Source organism: Palaemon carinicauda, chromosome 16 (assembly GCF_036898095.1).
Source record: "Palaemon carinicauda isolate YSFRI2023 chromosome 16, ASM3689809v2, whole genome shotgun sequence".
Classification (NCBI taxonomy): domain Eukaryota; kingdom Metazoa; phylum Arthropoda; class Malacostraca; order Decapoda; family Palaemonidae; genus Palaemon; species Palaemon carinicauda.
Window position 1 is genome coordinate 39,143,845 of NC_090740.1, and position 17,018 is coordinate 39,160,862.

At 41.1% G+C, this 17,018-nt stretch overlaps 1 long non-coding RNA gene across 1 annotated transcript; it reads right to left on the reverse strand.

Moving 5' to 3' along the window:
- Positions 1-1,213: 1,213 nt before the first annotated feature.
- On the reverse strand, positions 1,214-16,487 carry LOC137655036 (uncharacterized). Its single transcript, XR_011046784.1, has 2 exons — positions 16,132-16,487; positions 1,214-1,654 (listed from the first exon to the last, which is right to left on the reverse strand). It is a non-coding gene; the product is annotated as an uncharacterized lncRNA (long non-coding RNA).
- Between the last annotated feature and the right edge of the window lie 531 nt (positions 16,488-17,018).

Below are 17,018 nucleotides of genomic sequence, written 5' to 3' on the forward strand. Positions count from 1 at the left end.
CTACATTATTTCATTCAAAAGCAGTTGCAGCGTTTACTCCCCAGAAAGTACAAATGTGTCTTAACTTTCATTGAAATTCCAACAACTAATTAAATTCCTGTAATAGAAAAAAGAATGTTGGGCTCTTCATCAGCTGCTGAAACAAGAGCTGGATATTGTCGCTTGCACCCTTCACCATATGGTTGACATTCCACTTCTTAATTCCAACGACAGTCTCCAGCTAACGCTGAACACATTTCCTTAATGGACAATGATTTGTGTGTTGCATGGTTATATCTAGCCAGTACTATCTTTAAGGCTGCTTTACTAGTCCTATACAGCAGGGGAACCGTACTCTTTACAGGACCACCCCCTTTTAGATTTTCTTTCATACGTGTTGGAAATTTCTCATTTTACTAAACTTTTCTTTCAGAATTAACCTAGAGATAGTCCATATTACTAATGTTAGTCGACACTTGTACCTTTGTTTGATAATTTAGTCTTGTAAAAGTAAATTAAAACTCTTTAACAACACATTGGAGAAAAAAAAATCCTAGCTAGATAAATATATCTGAAAATTACACGTCCGCCCATATGCTTTACTTTAAAACTTATTTGTAAAGTAACAGTTGTACTGCCAAAGCTTAAAGCTCATTTGTTAAGTAACAATTGTACTGACAAAGCTATAATCTATATAAGATTTACATCAGTAACTTTTGTCCCTAGGGATGATCCATATCTCTCCTTAAGCACTGGCCATATACAGTAGGCACCTTTATTCTATATACCTTAATAAGAACACTTATAGAAGGTATTATAGAAGGTATTACTCCTCAATGTTAATTCCTACATTTCACAATCCAAATTACTTAAAACTTCAACCACGCTGTGAATAACTCAGGAGAGATGGGAGTTTCATTTTTATTTGCAAACTAACAGTCTCACTACTAAATTACTGTAGAAGAATAACCAAGGATACAACAGTTTAACATTTTTTATTTTTTTTATTTTACCCTTTACTCAATAATAGACTCTCTACATAATTGCTACTTATTATTTTCTGACATCTGAGAGAAATTCATTAATACTCTCAGCAGTAAACTAATCTAAGTTATTGATCGATAATTGTTTAAACAGGAAAATTTGAGTTTGTTTCTTAAAGCATCTATTGTCCAGCTCCTGGTAGAAAATCTGAAAATTCAAAACTCAACTAATTTATTTCACTATGTGTTAATTTCTTTGCATGATGATCACAATTTGTTGCTATATATAAAACCCTAATAATAATATCAAACACTGGAGTACTCAAGATAATCTAAAATGTTCGTGTTTATACAAACATATGTATAAGTGATAAAAACTCTCCAAAGCACTTTCCATGAATGTTACAAAATACAACACTAAGAATTAAATCAGAATTCACTGTGTCCAGTACTAAAATCTTTAAATTCTATCACAGGTAAATATCTTCTATCAAAATCTAAAAGCCTAGATATCCTCCAAAAAGGTTAGCTTATTAGTAAACAATCATCACACAGTATTGTTCAATTCCCTCATGCAACCACGAGTCTCCTCTTGGATATTACTTTCTTGTACATCTAGTCTTGAATATAGAACGCTCTGCCATTCAGGTGCCTATAATCACCTGGTACGATGTCACGAAGAGGAATTACTTCTGCAAAGAAAATTTTTATGAAAATCAGGAACACTATTACGGAGGTAATGGAGACTTAAAAGTATATATTTGAATCTGACATCCTGAACAAATTATTATTGAAAAGTTTATTATCGCTATGAAAAATCATTACCTAATTATAGGAAATGGATGGAAAAAGATAACTCAAAACTATAGATTTAGTCCGACTTGCGAGTAGATTCTAAAATATGACAAATTTGGAAGCAATTTGTATTTATTAACAACGAAATAAAACTTTAGCTCTTTATAGAGGTAGTACTTTCGGTGAAGCTAGAAGGACGAGCCATTAATTTTAGCGAGGGTTAACTACCCATCCTACTAGTTAACGGGGGGGGGGGGATAAGTGGATAGTTATCTACTTCTCTCACTTACATACCTGTGATTATGCTTCACTTTGCTTGGAGGTAGGACAAAGGGGGGCAGGGTTGCCTAGCAAGTTTGTATAATAGGTGAACATTCGTATAGTAGGAAAAATACTTAGTCATTTGTTGAGTAACAGGAATACAAACCCATTAGGAGGGCAGATGTTCCTGCCCATCTGGCATATTGGCTTTACCAGGTGTCTCCTTTTCTTATGTAGATAAGTACAAAAAATAAAGACCCTAATACCTCGCTAAACCTTGCTACCCATGGTCTGCGGGCTACATAAGCCGTGTGTCGAGATACTAGTAATGTAACTGTCAAAGTATTTAGTTATTCCGAGTCTGCAGGAATTAACCAAGTTGACCAAGACTTTCCCAATATCACCTCTCTAGGATATGGCGACCTAACAGTTGGAGGGAGCTACGGTTTACCTACAGTGCTTGAGGCCAGCTTGTGCAGACAACCAAGGATGCTGCTTTCCCAGAGAGGAGGATAAAGAAATGAGAAGAGCCAGTCATTCCTTTTCATTAACAGACTAAAACTGGGTAACAGTACCCTCAACCTCCTCCTACTTGTCCAATAAAGTCGCTTGAGGTACTGAAGCAGCTGTTGTGCAGCCACCACAGGACAGAAAGAACACATCTAACGTATCAAGTCTATTGTGGGTCAAGTCTTACAGGAAATTGCTGCGAAAGTCTTTCGACGCTTCCACACCACTGCCTGTAAAACATGCGCCACAGTAGTTTCTTTTGAAGGCCAGGGACGTAGCTATGGCCTGATATCTTGTCCTTTGGGTCGACGTGTTGGAGAAGGATCTAGACTCATGGCATGGTCGATGACCCTGTTAATTCATTTTGAGATAGTGATCCACATATTCCTCCCAATCCTGACGTAGAGAGAGGGTATCCAAAGGAGAGCTGCTGCTGTTTTCTCGAGGTAGAGCCTCAAACTCCTTACTTGGCACAGCAACAGATTATCTAGTCTCTGATATGTAACCGACTACCTAGATTCTAGTCAGTCAGTTACAGATCGGAGACTTTTTATCCGTAAGGAATCTAATCTAGGATCCGATACCCCTGGATTTTGAGTCTAGGCAAGAAACTCTGGGACGAAGCTGAAAGTTACTTCTCCCCATCCCCTTGAATGGGTGATGTCAAGAGAGCCTGAAGTTCAGTCTCATTTAGCCGAAGCAGAGGCAAGTAAGAACACAGACTAAGTAAGGTGGTGACCTGATGTCTGGCATAATGGTTCGTAGGGGGACCTCTTTACAGACCAAAGAACTAACCCCGTTTCATGGTGTAGGTCTCGCTTCCAACCGATGACACTCAATCTTAATTCCGTACGAGTAGAGAAAGTTCTAGCGATGAGGAGATTTCCATTCCTTTCAGTTTAAAGGTGAAGCTCAAGGCTCAACGATAGCCTTTCATTGCCAAAAAGGAGGACTATTTCCTACAAAAAAATACACGAACTCCATTGCTTGAATAGTGGCATCAAGTGGAGAATAACCCTTTCAAGACACCAACCACAGGAGACTTTCCACTTTGCCTGGTAGACTGAAGCTGAAGATCATCTCATATCAAGACATGTTTGCAACCTGTTGCAAAAATCCTGATTAAAGAGATGCTGGATAGTCTCCTGGCATGAAGACATGGCAAAGCTATTCTCTAGTGGAAAATGTCATGTGGTTGTCTGAGTAGATTGTATCATTGAGGAAGTTCTCTCAGTAGCTCCGTCAGGAGCAGCAGGTGATCTGGGAACCACACTGAGTGAAGCCATAGCATTTCCATGAGGGTCATTGAGAGTGACTGATCTTCTGGGCTTATTAAAAATTATTCTTAGACAGAACGGAGGAAAGGCGTGAACATTTATGTTGCCTCTGCCTACAAAGGCATGGCATGAAGTTCAAACTATTTGCAGATTGACAACTTTACTTCTCCATAAATGATATACATGACACTACTGGAACTCTAGACAGAACTCTTGGTAGTGTTAGAGAATGGATAAATGGATGACATTTAAACAACTAAAATTAAATAAGAACAAAACTGAATTCATGGTGGTGGGCAAGAGAAAGAGCGTGAGAAACTTAGTTGATATTAAAATTAACATAAATAATGACTGTGCCGATATCTAGTAAAGTTCGAGATCTAGATGTATTTTTTGACTAACCTGTCTAAATGCCCAAACAAATAATGCAATAAAAACTGCTGGTTATCATCTTAAAAATATTGCGTTTATGAAACAGTACCTGGACGAAAATTCTGTAAAGTAACTTGTGATAAACTTATTACCAGGATTGACTACTGCAACTATCTATTACAATTTACCAAAAGTGCAACTCAAAGAAATTACAAAACATAATAAACGGGAGCAAAGTTGATAAAACGTGTCCCACCTAGAGAAAGGATCACCCCTATACTAATCAATTTACACTGGCTACTGATTAAAGCGAGAATTGAATTTGAAATGTACAATAACCCACCAAGTTATCAGAACCGGGCTTCCGAAATACTTAAGTGAATTGCAACATATTACGCAGCCAACAAATCGTGTCAACACGAGAATAGTTACTGATGGCTTCACACTGTTGGAACCTATATGTCTACTGTAGGCTCTAGAGCATTTAAACATGCGGCACCGAGACTATATAATAAGCTCCCACAAAACATTTGAATGATTGAAGACATTAATGCTTTCAAGAGGAAGCTGAAGACTTATTTCAACAGTCGTACAACAGTGGCGATTCAATAGTAAATGAACAATACGCGTTATGAAACTTTAAATACTCTGAACGAACAAGGTAAAATCACAGGGGAGGTCTTGTAGGGAGTGAGGTTCCCCTACTGTATGGGACCGGAAAAGCAGCCATCAAAGTAAGTAAAGTAAGTAGAGAGAGCATTGGGGCCTAGGACTGGAGAGCAGTACAGCAGGAGCCTGAAGTTCAGGGACGTTGCCAACACATCCACCATCTGAGAACCCAACCAAGTCAAGACTTTTTTGGCTACTAGATGATCCAAAGACAATTCAGTACCCTCTATCAGAGTTCCTCTGCCGAGACTGTCAGCGAAAATTCCTTTTTATTATTATTAACATTATTACTTGCTAACCTATAATCCTAGTTGCAAAAGCATGATGCTATAAGCCAAGGGGCTCCAACAGGGAAAATAGCCCAGCAAGGAAAGGAAGCGCAAAAAATAAAATATTTCAAGAACAGAAACACCAAAATAAACATTTCCTATATACAGTAAACTATAAAACATTTAAGAAAACAAGAGGATGAGAAATAAGATAGTAGTGCACCCGTAATTACCTTCAAGCAAGAGAACTAACTCAAGACAGTGGAAGACCATGGTACGGAGGCTATGGCACTACAAGATGAGAGAAAAATGATTTGATTTGTGTCCTTTTCCTAGAAGAGCTGCTTACCCATAACTAAAGTCTTTTACCCTTACCAAGAGAAAAGTAGTTATTGAACAATTCGAGTGCAGTAGTCAACCCCTTGGATGAAGAAGAATTGTTTGTTAATCTTAAGTGTTGTCATGTGTAGGAGGACAGTAAAATCTGTAAGAAATAGACCAGACAATTCTGTGTATGTGTAGGCAAAGAAAAAATGAATGAAGCAGGCTGATAGCAAGACCAAGTAACTCCGGCCCTTCTCAGTATTTCTACTACTAGATGTGATAGGGGCTGTGAAGGAGTACCCCCTTGTAACTGGTGGAACTTCTGAAGAGCCAGGAAGACTGCCATCATCTGTAAGAGGTTTATGTGAAGGTATTTTTCGAACTAACAAAAAACCTGAGGTCGTATGGTGTAGCAAATGGGCTCCCACCCACGTCTGAAAACACAAGTCAGGGGGGAGGACAAGAATATAAAACACCCTTCCGCAGATTCTCACCGGCCACCCAACATTCGAGGTCTGTCTGTTCTGGCCGCATGGGGATCAGAATATGAGGAATCAAAGGCCTGATTCCAACTGGTCATTAGCCACCATTGGAGGGATTAAGTCCTGAGACAGCCGTTGGGAACTAGAAGGGCCAGAGATGATAGGTGTCCAAGGAGGTATAGCCTCATCTGGAAGTTCTTCTCGTGTGAAGAAAGGTTTCTTAACCTTCCTTAGCCTCACTACCCTGTCGTCTGATGGGAAGGCTTTGTGAAGATTGATGTCTCATATCATCGCTAAGTAGACCAGTCTGAGTTGGAAGCAGGGATGACTTCAAAGAATACCATGATCCCCAGATCTTTGAAAAACCTTGGAAGTTTGTCTCAGGGCTGAAGAAGGATTGCTACAGAGTCTGCTAGGATCAACTAGTAATCCAGATAACGAAGGAGACAGATGCCGACCCTGTAAGCCAAGGATGACACTGGGGTGAACACTTGTGAGGACTTTGGTTACAGTTTAAAAACCAAAGCACAGTGCCCTGAGCAGGTATTTCTTTTTGTCTAGGCTGAATCTCAGATACCTCCTTGAAGACTAATAGCTTGGGATCTGGAGGTATGCATCTTTTAGATCCAGCATGCATACGAAGTCTTGAGGTCATACCGCTTGTCTGACCGTGTGCCGTCTCCATTCTAAATGACGTTTGCTTGACAAACTTATTCAGAGACAGGAGGTCGATAACTGGTCTCCGGCCTCCAGATACCTTTTTCACAAGAAAAGAGCGAATGAAAAAGCCTGGAGAGTCGTCGAGAACCTCTTGGAGAGTGAGGCACTCCAACATGGTCTGGACTTCATCCCAAGGGCCAACACCATTGCTGATCCCATTGCAACGAGTTTATCGTTACAGTGTCTTGATCAGTGGAAGGAGAGTTGAAAGGTACAGGATGCAATACCCTGAACGAATCACATTTACTGTCAAGGATTTGGCCTCGAGCTGCATTCAACTGTTTTAGGCATCCCACCGATAGTGGACAAGCAGGGGAATCACCTATCTTAGTGTGTGTGGCTGCGGCCGCTACTTCTAGGCTGTCTCCCTTCATGGGAGGACTTTATGCCTTTCCTGTCCTTGACAGGAAAGGGCTTCTTGGACACCATTTTCTTAGCTTTTCTACCCAACAAGGCCTTAGGTTAGTTGGTCTGCAGAGGAGCAGGTGATCTGTAAGGCCATAACATCAAGGAGGGAGTCCTGGTAGGATTTCATCTCTCCTCAACATGGCTGCTGTCCCAAGGCTTGAACAAAAAGGAACCCTCCAGAGAGGAGTTCCAGAGCCTTGCAATCTCAACATTCGAGACTTGGTGATGGAATCTCTGTTACAGACACTGCTTGAGGAGGGTGTTTGCACACAAGTTCACCACTTGGCGGTCCAGGAACTTTACTGTGCGCGTACCCAAAAGGAGGAATTTTTCCACCACAACTTGGAAAAAATCCTCCAACCGTACAAGGATCCCTACAGATTCCATCTAAAGATCCAGCCACAAAGTAGCCTGTATGGCATACTTAAGAGACTTTCCCCTGGTTTAGGATCTCGAGAATGGGACAACTGCCAGAAAACCTCTCTAGAGGAACCCCCTTTGTCAGTTACCACTGATAAATGGTGGAAAGGATGGGACGCCGGGACTCTTCCAAAACCTTGCAGCATCCATTGGAAACCTGGAGGTGAGAGAAGTTTGGAGGACGAGCGTAATTGGAAGGAGGCAAAGAATTTGAAGAGCTGAGAGGCAACCTTACGCCTGGCACTCTTTAGCCCAAGACCATGACAAAGCTGCACTGGACTTTGAGGCCTTCCGATAGCTAAAGACACTGGGGGAAGCGCAGTCTTTGGCAGCGGCGGAAGAAGCCGGAGTGTCGGCTGGCAGGGGAGCAGATGAGGCCTCTGACACCACAACATCACCAAAGGCCAAAGGGGTATACTTCTGATGCCGACGAACACTGCAAACCACCACCATGATGCAGCAGCTGCAGCAGTTTCATTGGAAGGAGGACCAGGAACCTGACTGTGTGGGTACCCAAGAAAAGGAAAGTTTTCGTTATCTTCTGAAAAAATCCTCCATCCATACAAGGATCCTTATGGATTTCATCTAAAGATCCAGCCACAAAATAGCCTGTACGGTATACTTTGAGACTTTTCCATGGTTTAGGATCTCCGTGTCAGAAAACGCGACTTTACGGCCAGAAAACCTCTTTAGAGGATCCCCCTTTGTCAGTGCCCTCTGACCAAGTGGTGGAGAGGAAGAGCTGGGCGGGGGTCTTCCAAGACCTCGTAGCATCTACAGGAAACCTGGAGGTGGGAGTAGCTTGGAGGACGAGCCTGATTGGAAGAAGGCAGAGAATTCAGAGAGCTGAGAGGCAACCTTGCACCTGGCACACTTCAGCCAGAGACCATGACAAAGCTGCACTGGACTGAGGGTTTCCGAGTGCTAAAGATACGGGGGGAAGTGCAGTCTTTGGCAGCGGTGGAGGAAGCCGTAGTGTCAGCTGGCATGGCAACAGAAGAGGCCTCCGACACCACGACATCAAGAAGGGCCAAAGTGGTCTACCTCTGACATAGACAAACGCTGCAAACCACCACCTCAATTGCAGCAGCTGCGGCAGAGTTTCCTTGGAAGGACCGGGCAAACCTGAAACAAGAGGAAATAAGGAAAAGGATTCCCAAGGAGAAAGAAGCGGGGCCACTTCACTAGGAGAAGCAACACCGACTCTACAGCTCAACGGTCTCCCAGAAGAAACTGTTCGAGCAGGAGCTTTGGAGGAAGGTCAGGATCCAGAAGTAGCAGCCCTGTTTTTTTTTCAGCTAAAAAGTAATCTTCGAAGGATGAGAATCCCGCTTGGACTGCTTCTTACCCTGGTACCTAAACATCTCCCACTGGGAGGTAGACCACTCCCGGCATTCAATACACTTAGTATATTCGTTACATTGTTGCACTTTGTAGGACTGGCAAAGGCGTGAGGATCTGTGTCTTCTGCGGACATGGAGATACAGCCCTCAGGGCCAGGGCATGTACATTTAACCGGCAGGATGGCTCATACACATACATTGAAAAGAGGAAAAGATTAATGGCAGTCCAGAATTTACAACCGTTCCTCATCCAAGCCAAAAGCAAAGGAGCACAGTCACAAGTGTTTGGGCGAGAGGGGTACCTAACTACCACCCTACCCCTCCACTAACTAGCGGGATTAACTAGCGGGATGGGTAGTTAACGCTCGCTAAAATTTAATGGCTCGTCCTTTCAGCTTTGCCAAAATTAAAACCCTATATCTATAAATAGGGTAGGTTGGTATTCCAGTTACAGAACAAATGAAAAGTTAGATCTTATCCTCTAAACCACCCCCCAAAAAACTAATCACAATAAATTTTTTCATATATGATAGAACTTCAACAAAATTATATTTGAAAAGGTTCCACTAAAAGAATAAGCTCTTATTTATTTTCTAAGAAAAATTAGTAAGAAATAAAGTTGCGATTAAAAGACTTCAATTGCCCTGAAAGATAAAACATTTACACAAATTTCCCCTCTATACGAATGTAAAATGTAGTTTCGGTTACCATACAGATTCCTCCAATATAAAAACAGATAAATAGCTCAAAACACCCCTAAAGCCTCAATAGCCATTTATTTTACTTAAAATTTTACATCAATGAATTTTGAAACAAATTTACTGTAAAAATTACAAACAAAAAACAAAATATGTAGATTTTTTATTCTCCTGACCTCATACTTGACAGCATTGAAATTACCAAGTAGTTCTTCACACTATAAATGTTCAGTGGTTGCTTTCCTTTTAGGGAGGGCAGAGGAGACTTTAGCTATGGTGGGCAGCTCTTCTAGGACAAGGGCACTAAAATCAAACTATGTATCTGTAGTCTTGGGTAGTGCCATAGCTTTTGTAGCATTGTCTTGGGGTTATAGTTCTGTTGCTTTAGTGTACACTCGGGAACTATTCTATCTTTTTCTTACTGTTTTAGTTCAAGTTATTCTAGTTTACATATGAAATATCTAATTTAATGTTACTGTTCTTCAGATATTTTATATTGTCCATCACTTCTCGTGTAGTTAATTTATTTCTGTATTTCTTTCCCTCACTGCGATATTTTTTTTCTTGTTGGAGGCCTTGGGCTTATAATATCCTACTTTTCCAACTCGGGTTGTAGCCTTGCAGGTAATAATGAAAATAGAATAAAAATAATAAGAATAAGAATAAAAGAACAGTAATAATAATAAAAATAATAATAATAATAATAACAATAATAATAATAATCATATACATACTCTCAATCCCTCTCTCTCAATCCCTCTCCCTCAATCCCTATAGTAAAAAAAAATCAAAATTACTCTTTTGTTTGAGAGATTTGGTCGGGCCAAAGTAGCGGTCATGTTGCGGAGACTTGGTCTGGCCAAAATGGTGGTCATGTTGTGGATTCAGTCAAGCCAAATTTGTAGTCATGTTAGGATTCGGTAAAGCCAATTTTGCAGTCTTGTTAAGGATTCGACCAAGCCAAATTTCGAAGTCATGTTGGGGATTCGACCAAGCCAAATTTCGAAGTCATTTTGGGGATTCGACCAAGCCAAATTTCGAAGTCATTTTGGGGATTCGACCAAGCCAAATTTCGAAGTCATGTCGGGGATTCCACCCAGCCAAATTCGCAGTCATGTCGGGGATTCCACCCAGCCAAATTCGCAGTCATGTCGGGGATTCCACCCAGCCAAATTCGCAGTCATGTCGGGGATTCCACCCAGCCAAATTCGCAGTCATGTCGGGGATTCCACCCAGCCAAATTCGCAGTCATGTCGGGGATTCCACCCAGCCAAATTCGCAGTCATGTCGGGGATTCCACCCAGCCAAATTCGCAGTCATGTCGGGGATTCCACCCAGCCAAATTCGCAGTCATGTCGGGGATTCCACCCAGCCAAATTCGCAGTCATGTCGGGGATTCCACCCAGCCAAATTCGCAGTCATGTCGGGGATTCCACCCAGCCAAATTCGCAGTCATGTCGGGGATTCCACCCAGCCAAATTCGCAGTCATGTCGGGGATTCCACCCAGCCAAATTCGCAGTCATGTCGGGGATTCCACCCAGCCAAATTCGCAGTCATGTCGGGGATTCCACCCAGCCAAATTCGCAGTCATGTCGGGGATTCCACCCAGCCAAATTCGCAGTCATGTCGGGGATTCCACCCAGCCAAATTCGCAGTCATGTCGGGGATTCCACCCAGCCAAATTCGCAGTCATGTCGGGGATTCCACCCAACCAAATTCGCAGTCATGTCGGGGATTCCACCCAACCAAATTCGCAGTCATGTCGGGGATTCCACCCAACCAAATTCGCAGTCATGTCGGGGATTCCACCCAGCCAGATTCGCAGTCATGTCGGGGATTCCACCCAGCCAAATACCCAGTCATGTCGGGATTCCACCCAGCCAAATTCGCAGTAATGTCGGGGATTCCACCCAGCCAAATTCGCAGTAATGTCGGGGATTCCACCCAGCCAAATTCGCAGTCATGTCGGGGATTCCACCCAGCCAAATTCGCAGTCATGTCGGGGATTCCACCCAGCCAAATTCGCAGTCATGTCGGGGATTCCACCCAGCCAAATTCGCAGTCATGTCGGGGATTCCACCCAGCCAAGCAGTCATGTCGGGGATTCCACCAAGCCAAATTTACAGTCATGTCGGGGATTCTACCAAGCCAAATTTGCAGTCATGTCGGGGATTCCACCAAGCCAAATTCACTGCCATGTCAGGGTTTCGGAACAGCCAGACTGGCACGCAGGGCGATTCGGAACAGCCAGACTGGCACGCAAGGCGATTTGGAAGAGCTACATTAGCCGACAAAGGGTGATTTGGAAGAGCTACATTGGCCAACAATGGGTGATTTGGAAGAACCACATTGGCCAACAAGGGGTGATTTGGAAGAACCACATTGGCCAACAAGGGGTGATTTGGAAGAACCACATTGGCCAACAAGGGGTGATTTAGATCAGACAGATTGGCAGTTGGCACACATGGGGCTATTTGGATGAGCTAGATTGGCAGACATGGGGTGATTTAAAACCCATATTGGCACACGAGGCTATTTGGAAGAGCCAGATTTGCAGACACTGTATTTGGAAGAGCCAGATTGGCAGACACTGTATTTGGAAGAGCCAGATTGGCAGACACGGTATTTGGAAGAGCCAGATTGGCAGAGACACGGTATTTGGAAGGGCCAGATTGGCAGAGACACGGTATTTGGAAGGGCCAGATTGGCAGAGACACGGTATTTGGAAGGGCCAGATTGGCAGAGACACGGTATTTGGAAGGGCCAGATTGGCAGAGACACGGTATTTGGAAGGGCCAGATTGGCAGAGACACGGTATTTGGAAGGGCCAGATTGGCAGAGACACGGTATTTGGAAGGGCCAGATTGGCAGAGACACGGTATTTGGAAGGGCCAGATTGGCAGAGACACGGTATTTGGAAGGGCCAGATTGGCAGAGACACGGTATTTGGAAGGGCCAGATTGGCAGAGGCACGGTATTTGGAAGGGCCAGATTGGCAGAGGCACGGTATTTGGAAGGGCCAGATTGGCAGAGGCACGGTATTTGGAAGGGCCAGATTGGCAGAGACACGGTATTTGGAAGGGCCAGATTGGCAGAGACACGGTATTTGGAAGAGCTAGATTGGCAGAGACACGGTATTTGGAAGAGCTAGATTGGCAGAGACACTGTATTTGGAAGAGCCAGATTGGCAAACACTGTAGTTGGAAGAGCCTGATTAGCATACACATGGTATATAGAAGGGTTTTAGGACAATTGACAGCTGGATTATTGCCAAGCTGACAATATCCATCAAAACAATTGGCAGTACCAGTGCCATGTGGACAGTAGACAATCTGACAACTTTCAGGCGGACAATTTCCTTTCTTAATTTGTTTCTTATAAAAGGTTATTCATTTTAAGCGCTGCCTTAAAAGTTATTTGTTTTAACCTATGTAGTTTTATTAACTCTTCCTAATCAAAATCCTTTTTCAGAAATATTACTCGAGTCAGTAACTTATTGTAAAAAAAAAAAAGTGCTTGATTAGTTAATAATTTTTCACGTGTTTTAGGCAAAATCCTAGTTCGTAAGCCTAGCCAATACTTTTGTATTTCACATCTTCCATGAATTTTATTTTACACTTTTAGACTCTACGAGAGTGAGAAGTTTTGCTTATTTTTCAAAGTCGTTGGAAAAGGTTTCTACCTTTAAAAGTGAATTTTACATTACACTTTTAGACTCTACGAGAGTGAGAAGTTTTGCTTATTTTTTAAAGTCGTTGGAAAAGGTTTCTACCTTTAAAAGTGAGCATGCAAAGATATAATTGATAGTCTGTAGTGCAACAACAAATGCAACAGTTTAGTCACGGCAGAACAAATGCAACAATTTTTTAGTCACAACAGAACAATGGCCACATACATGTCTTCATTCATGTTTGAGGTTTGTCCAGTATTCATCACCACTGACCACTGGAAACTGGTAATAGTGAGAGACATTCGTCAGTGAACCAGCCTAGTATGGGTGTGTCTGGCTATAATAGCTTTGCTGTTCATGACAATACACAAATCTTCTCAACACGTTAAGAATACAATAGTGACATCGGTAATTTATTGGGAGTATGCAAAGAAAAAAACAAACTTATGTAACGCACAAGTATACAAAAAATAGAAACCTGAGAACTACGAGTTAATAAAAACTATCAAAGTATGCAATCGTGAAGCGCTTCAAAGTATAGTTGATGCCAAGTGTGAAGTTTTAAAGCTAAAATACGTTGCCTCCAATAATTCATCTACTACATGATCGTTAGTTGCAAGCCGTCTGTCACCGTTGGACAGTTACCTTTCTAAATACCATTGCTTATGACTAACATGTGTTCCAAAGTTATATAATAGGATTAAAGCATGTCTTAATACCAATATATTCCTAAAGGTAATATTGAAATTAATTTTTCTACATCAATTGATATTTTTGCTTCATTTTTCAATATTTACTATATTTTCGAACAAAGCAAAATTAAGTAAATTGTAATAAAAATACAAGTAAATGCGTAATTCTGAAAGAAAACGCCAAAAAACGATTCTACGCACAGTAACTTATGCAACTATTTACTTAATTTCCTCTTATTATATTTTCGAACCAAGTTCAGTGGTCCGAGTAAAATATCCAGACAATTGCCCATGCAAGCTGTTGTCCGCATGGGAGTTGTCCGCATGGGAGTTGTCCGCATGGGAGTTGTCCGCATGGGAGTTGTCCGCATGGGAGTTGTCCGCATGGGAGTTGTCCGCATGGGAGTTGTCCGCATGGGAGTTGTCCGCATGGGAGTTGTGAGAGTCATACTGGCCGACACGGGGTATTTGTTAGAGCCAGATTGGCAGACACGTAGTATTTGTTAAGAGGCAGAATATGCCAATCTGGCTCTTCCAAATACTCAGTGTCTGCCAATCTGGCAACTAATTTTCAATCCTTAAATTAGTTGCCAGATTGGCAGACGGAGTATTTGGAAGAGCCAGATTGGAATGTTCAAAGGAAAATAGGAATATTGTGGGTACGGAAGTTAAATAACATTTTCTAGTGTGGTAATGAATGTTCTACAAACATTTTCTACTGTGGTAATGGATGTTCTACACTTTTTTGACTGGTATTTTCTGCATCGCCAACTGATAGAATTGTCTCTAGTTTCTTTGTGTTTGTAGTATTCAAATTTCTTGAGGCACACCTTCATTGCCTTTGGTGGCTTTTCCAAAATCCTAAGTGTCTTCCATCGTGTATAAAGGGTACTAGACTGCTTGAAAATTTTTATGGAAGTGGAAGCATTTCTTGAATTATACAATGGTTAGAAAAATTGTGATTATCTGATTAAGTGTCGCATATTGAAATGAACAATTATTAGCTGTCAAGGTGTTTAACTGTCAAATTATGGAATATCTTTGTGATGAAAGGACGAGTGATGAAAAGTAACACTAACTTTTGGTGCTTTATGAAAGTGAACTATTGGCAAAATAATGACCCTCACAATTAGCATGCACATGAACAGCTCGTCCATCTACCACTTAACAGAACAGAGAAGTGAAATTATTTATTTACAAACGAAGCGAGCCAGTGCAGAGCAAAAACCATCGGAGGGACGTGACATTGTCTAAGTAATAATCACTGTATTTATGAATTTCTGACTACTATTACTACAAACAATTTGTACAGGGGGGGGGGGGGTACCCTATCCAAAAACCCAGGATTACCACCAATTCTTCGTATTTATTGTTATATGGGAGGGCTGTGGTTTACTCATGACCGTAAGGTTTGTCCCAATATTCATAGTCAAATGGATAATACACAAGATAGCAAGTGGGAATAATATACGGTTCGTGTATTTGGGTAGGAATTAAAGCATCATACATTTAATTGTCTTAGTGCATCCACTTCTAAAACCTTTGTTTCCCACTGCCGTCTCCCATTATTGACTTTGAGAGTATCTCTCTACTTTACTTTCAAGTCTGCTTATCTGATTCTGTAAGGCAGGGGAACCCTACTCTCTACGGAACCTTCACGGTTGTTACATGATGTTCATTCGGGAGCATTTAACATTTCACAATGCGCATCGTTCGCTTACCGTTTGATCCTCACTGTCAAAACACTCACAAAATAAGAGTTTTCAATTTCCTCTTGAAAGCCTTAACATCTTCAGTTATTCGGAGGTCTCGTAGGAGCCCATTGTATAGTCTCGGGGCCACATATTTAAAGGCTCTAGAGCTTACAGTAGACATATCCAAGTGGATAGTTTGAAACCTAACTAATTTCGTGTCGGGAATTCTTAGATATTTTGGACGACCGTTCCTGATAACTCGGTGGGTCATGGTTTATATTTTAAATTCAATAAACGCTTTAATCGGCAGCCAATGTAGATAAATTAATAAAGGAGCTATCCATTAAAAATTATCTAATTCTTACAATAACCATTAAATTATAAACCGTCATCATGCTGATATATAGGCTAGATAACTACTATAAATTAGACAAGTGAGAAAAACCTTTACTCATTTATAGAAAGAAGGTTTTGTGTGTTATGAATGTACCACTAAAACATATTTATTGCTGAATAGAACATAGGAAATTTTTAATGAATAAATGGCAACATATGTTCACGTACCATTCTCCCAATGACCTCCTGGATTATCTGCAGGGTTAGGTAGATGAATATATCTGTTCCTCGTATATCTTCGGTATAGCCAAATAACAAATAAAACTATTGCAATACAAAGTAAAGTTAAAAGTACCCCCGATACGTTCATTTTGATAGTTAAAATTTTAAAACTCACTGGAAAACACTAAAATTATTCTCTAATCCGAGAGATTTAACTTTACAATTCGCTATGCTAGCGATAATTTAAAATTTTATAGCAAATATTTCTGGAACGATAGTTGGTCGGAGGTTAAATTCATACCAAACAACGAAAAGGCATTCTAAATGTTCTGCTGCCAGCGACGGCCGATGCAAGGACTCTAAACAGCAGGATCTGAAAGAAGGAAAAAAATGTTTGGTTTTAGTAAAAAATAAAAGTAAATAACTGTTAATAAAAAGAATAATCAATTATCTCTCGCATTCACATTTAATGTCACTCTTACTCAGAATGCTAAAAATGAGACGTAATAAGCCCATTTGCAATAATAATAAAGCTATGTTTGCCTGTGAAAAACTACATTAATATTATGTATGTTAGACGTTATGAAATAACTATAAAAGACAATATGAATTTAATCTAAAAAGAACTCGATTACCTTTAAAGGTGTTTATCTATGATACGAAAGAAATGCATTCCACTCATGAATTGTGTTTAGAACTAACGCACCTAAATGGAGTTGGAATTTTATGGATTTGTTCTATATGGCCTGATAGTAATGGGATCTGTGATGCCGTTCAGAACTCAATTGTATCTAGGATAAAACCGCAGAATTCCACCGTGAAGTAAAACTTAAGAGAGGCTAAACAGAGGAGATTTAGTAAAGTGATATAAAGCAAGTGTAGCTAGGGGGCGG